We start from the raw sequence: 5,125 nt of genomic DNA on the forward strand, positions 1-5,125 counted from the left end.
TATCACTGGCCAGGTGACTCTAGAGCCTGAGTTCTCAAAAGCCAAACTAGGGCAGAGGACTGGTGAAGACCAGGGTGAATCCCATTTATGAGCTATTCCTTGTCTCTGGAGGATGACGGGACACCAGTGTCTCTGGAGCGTGGTAACTTTGTTCTGGATTAATTATCTTGTTCTTGGTTTTAGTTTATTTTTTATTTTGGGACAGGCCCCCCGGGAAGAGGCCTGTTGCTGGCAAGGAGATTCTCAAGACAGGGCAAGGGCACTGGTCTTGTGGGCAAAGGCAGTCCCCGATAGCACCTCGGTGGTCAGATACCTAGTTTCTCAAGGCTGACCTAAGTGCACAACTCAAGCCAGGATTTGTTCAAATCCACATTTATTGTCAGTCACAAGCCTTTCTCAGTGGTGGACCCAACCTTGAACGTAGTCTGTTGGGGTCTTGCATAGTCATATGTGGCTCGGGTATATAGCCAGCAGTGGGGTGCTCGGTGGATGTACGAGCCTCAGAGCGTGCAGCGGGCTCGGTCTTGCCAAAACTACCGGAAATACAATCCTTTCAGCCTACAGAGCTCTGCTTCTGGCTCCAGCTTAGTCATAACTTCCCTCCAGAATGGAAATCTTAACATTCTTATGGCTAAAGCTTCCTCTTTCCTAGACCAGGTTTCTCATAGAAGGGATAATTGAATTAACAGTAACCAATAACTTTAACTATAAACACAGTTTATCAATACGGATCTTTGTAATACAGTTTGGTTTATCTCTTGGCCTGTCTTGAGTCCTGGGGACCTTTTGAAGAACAAACAGGAACTCTCCCAGCTTCTGGTTTTGATAATTACCCTTAGCCCTGGCTGCCAAGATTTCTTTCTAGTCCTGTGGTGCCAGTTTTCTTTCTCATTTTTCCTTCTTCTGCTGAATCAGAATAAGGCTCAGTACAGAGACTTTCTCTGTTGCAACATTTGCCCAACATATGCATCCCAGACTAACTGACAGCAATATTGCTGAGAGATTTGGACTTCCTGGAAATAGCTTTTTCATAGTTAGAGATGTGTTTAAATAATAAAAGTAGGCTGTCAGCCATGGGTTATGGGTGAAGGAGCTATTTATAGATGAGCAAAAAAATCCCCAATGTGATAACTTACATTATTGTACAAGGACAATGGAAAATTCTCCAGAAGACAGATAGCATAAAAGGGATTTAAAATTAACCTCATCATGTTTTATTCATCAAGACCTTAAGTTGACTTTTTTTTTTTTATGAAGGCCAGGCAATTTTGATTCCTTTTACTTCTTTTTTAAAAAATAAAACCACAAGCCATTTAAAATAATTATGCCAGGTCACAAACTGTGGTCCTGTGGGCTTATCTTGCTTGGAGATCTCTTTGTTTTGCTCATTCAATATTTTATAAAATTCCCAGCAAAGTCCTTAGGCTGAGCCCAGGCTCCCTGGTTCACTATAGTCTGCACCACTCCTTACTGTGGGTCTTCTTCAGCTGCCCCCAGGGTGCCATTGGGGTGTGTGACTCTTGCTCTGAGTCTTCCTGGGCCCGTGCAGACCATGTGTATGGTAGGTCCTGGCCTTTGTACATACTGTAGTCCCAACTAACATATCTTCCTTAATCCTTACTTTCAATCCAAATCCTACATTATTTCTAGACAATGCTTTTGAGAAGCCGTTTCAAGCTATTGTGGTCCATACTGACCTCTCTCTTTCCTATCTTCCCAACACATGTAATTCACAAATATGGGGGTGGGCTACTGAGGAAATGTGATCATCAGAAGGTGTTCTAACAATGCTATTAGAAGAGGTAAGATCCAGGAGGGCAGGTACCATGCCAGAAATGCACCCCTCATGTCAAGCTCAGTTTGTGCACCTTGGGGTTCATTTGGGCTGCACTGGATTTCTGGCTTACTTGGCTCATGTGTTTTAACACTTAAAATAATGAACAACCAGGGATTGAGAAAAAGGGAGAGAAAGAAGGGAAGGAAGTGAGGGAGGGAGGGAGGATGGAAGAAAGAAAAGAAAGAAAGAAAAGGGAAGGGAAGGAAAAGAAAGAGAAAAAAAGAAAGGAAAGGAAAGGAAAGGAAAGGAAAGGAAGAAAGAATGAAAGAAGGAAAGAAAGAAAAAAAATAGAAAGAAAAAGAGGGAGGAGAAAGGAATTTGGAGTAATAAAATTCTTAATCACTGACACTGATATTTGACCTTAAAGAACATCTAATGATCCTCTCTCATTTTAGCACTGAGTTGAGGTGACTAATTCAAGGTCACACTGCTCGTTAATGGAAGGGTGGAAGTAGCAATGCAGTCTGCTAATTCCTGTCACAATGTCACTTTTCCCTCTCTCTCCCTCTCCCCCTCCCTCTCCCTAAGCCTGTGTATGAATGAGTGGGTGCATGCGTGTGTGTATGTGTGTGTGTGTCTATGTGTGTGCACACACAGTGATATACATGGAGAATGCTTTGGAAGCTTCTTTATAACAACAGACGGCTGATACATTATAAATCTTTTCATGTCGATGGATGCTAGATGAATTCAAAGCGTAACATTAGGAATTTCTGGCCGATTTGAATGGAGAAAGTCAGAGAATCCAATGATATGTTAGGTAAGTTTTCGCCCGTAAGGGTTAAACAAAAGTTGGTGCTTCGGTGTGTCAAAACCCTTCAGCTAAATGGGAAAAGTGGGACTGTCTAGACCGTCTCCTTCCCCAAAGTTTACAGAGAGTTAAGCTTTCATTGCGTTACCGTTAGTTAGCAAATGTGATGCCTCGGCCCTTCCGAGTCCTTGGAGCCAAGGAGGGAGGCTCTAGGTGGAAGGGGCAGCCTTGTAGCCGGCTGCTCTTGCCTTCCTGCTCCATGTGTTCCTGGGATTGCTGTGCAGCTGTTCTCCAGATGCCCGCTCTTCCCCAGAAGCAGCTGCGTCTCAGCAGGGGCCCTTTCTATCAATGTGACAACCTGCTGAGGGCTTTGGAACGCTTCCAGATGTAAGGCGTGTTGAGGCTATAAAACATAATCATTAGCATTATCTCCATTTTCATTTTCGAGTCTCAGCTGTTAAAGTTTCGTGTACAGATTTAGGGCTTAATTGTTCTCATTTTTCATCATAGGTAGCTTCTTTGAGACAGCCTGGGATCTTCCCTTGGAGCCGGATTTCCTAAAAAGAAAGGAAGGATAGCTCTGAGTGATGTTCCTTACTTCTGGCAGGCTGTGGAGGCTGAGATTAGGGGAGCAGCCTTTTCCCAGCGGCAGTGATATGCACGCCCGGGAGCTGAACAAAATCGTCCATGGCTTTCTTTTGCTGAATCACAGGCTTTCTTTGGCTGAATTTACTGGGAATCAATTTCTTCTTGTTTTTTTTTTTTTTTTTTTTTTTTTCCTCTTCTCCAGTCCCCTCCCTTTGTTAACACAACCCCTGTTTTACAGATTGCCTGGAGAGGATCTCTTGCTACTTCATTCTTCTTGGGATCTACCTATTCAAGAGGGGAAATATATATATATATGTATATATATACACATATATACATACATACATACATACATACATACATATATATGTGTATACACACACACACACACACACACATTTTGGGGGGATGTTACTTGAAAATTAAAAAGCCAGTGTTTCTTTGCGAAAAATAAAGAGATTTCATACTGAAGGTGCCACAAATTAGAAACATGGGGCTTTGAAGGTCTGTGAAAATACTAAGAAAGCATTTGAGAAAATAAGGACTTTGAATAAATTTCCCCTTGGAAATTGATCTTGTTGGTTTCTACTGGAGTCATTTGTCTTGGAAATCCAATTCCTCAGCGCATAATCTCAGAGCCGTACTGAGTTTTGATGACAGGATTAGAAACACTCACTCACCTCCACCCTGATCTTCGCAGGCAAACCATTATGGCACCAGCAGCAGGAAGCTGATGCCAGGAGCTGCTGCGAAGCATTTGTTCACACAGGGAGCTCGGTAACTGGCCAGAAGACGGAGGCTTATGCATATTGATATCTAAATTTCCTGCAACGTTTTACAAGTTTTGAATTCGACATTTGGAAGGTTCCTGTCAGTTTTCCAGACAATTTGCAAAATGCTGAACAGGCTCACAAGGGGTTCTTCTGGCGGACTTCTCAGGTGAGGCTGGGTCCAGGTGGCCTTGAGATCCACCATAAGCCTGTCTTCTCTAGGAAGCGACAGTCTCTGCAAAGAGAGATGTATAGTGGGCACAGTGGGTGCTGAACTTCAAGTCAGAAACCCCTTTTTTACCCACCAACATAAAACTGTATGCATAGTAAGAGCCCACTTAAAAAAAAAGTACACAGATATTTATATCTGTCAACCATGAATTTGGAAGAAAATTGTAAGATATAAAAATCAATCAAATCAAATCAATCAAAAGTATTGATTTTGTCTGTGTAGTGAGATTATAGGTGATCTTTTCCTTTTATTGCAAAGGCAGAGTGCTTTTATATTTGTAAAGTAGCCTTTGGTATTTTCTTTTTAGGATTTTTTTGGTGTTTTCTGATTTTTTTGTTTTTGCAACAAACATGAATTACCTTTGTAATGAGAAAATATCTAAGAATGCATAAAAATGTATGAAATATTTGACATGCAAATAAGCACTAGATTTGGACAGGCTCCAAAATGAGATTCTTGTCTCTACAAATCGCACTGGAATCACATTTACTCAGGAAATCTACTGTGTGTGCCATTAAGGCCAGCCCAAGGAGAAGCTGTATAAAAACCAGATTTACCATTTTGTCCGTAGTGCTGCTGATGGGGGTGTCTGAGGCCCATACTTTTATATCTTGCTTCAGCTGGTACATTCAATTGTTCAAACTGAACATTCTGAAGATGTACATGTCTCAGTGTACGCTAATCAGATATTAATAAAAAAGAAATAAAAATAAAAGAATCAATGTAAGGTAGAATGACATTTTTTTCCAGATCTTTGTGATGTCTCTGAGATTATGCCACAAATTGAGTGAAAGAAAAATCCTGATGGGAACAGAGTATTAGTCTGTTGCTTATATTCTGCCAGACCAAAGTGTGAGATGTTGTTAATTTCCCAAGATGGGAAAATGTGATAATAGCAATATTAGCAAAAACCACTGGGCCATCTCTTCCCCAAGAAACCAAAGTCT

General features: G+C 41.5%; 1 long non-coding RNA gene across 1 annotated transcript; it reads left to right on the top strand.

Moving 5' to 3' along the window:
• The first annotated feature begins 2,059 nt into the window (after positions 1-2,059).
• On the top strand, positions 2,060-4,901 carry LOC125092881 (uncharacterized). The gene is made up of 2 exons (XR_007125089.1): positions 2,060-2,597; positions 3,099-4,901. It is a non-coding gene; the product is annotated as an uncharacterized LOC125092881 (long non-coding RNA).
• The last annotated feature ends 224 nt before the right edge of the window (positions 4,902-5,125 follow it).

This window comes from Lutra lutra, chromosome 2 (genome assembly GCF_902655055.1).
Source record: "Lutra lutra chromosome 2, mLutLut1.2, whole genome shotgun sequence".
Lineage (NCBI taxonomy): Eukaryota > Metazoa > Chordata > Mammalia > Carnivora > Mustelidae > Lutra > Lutra lutra.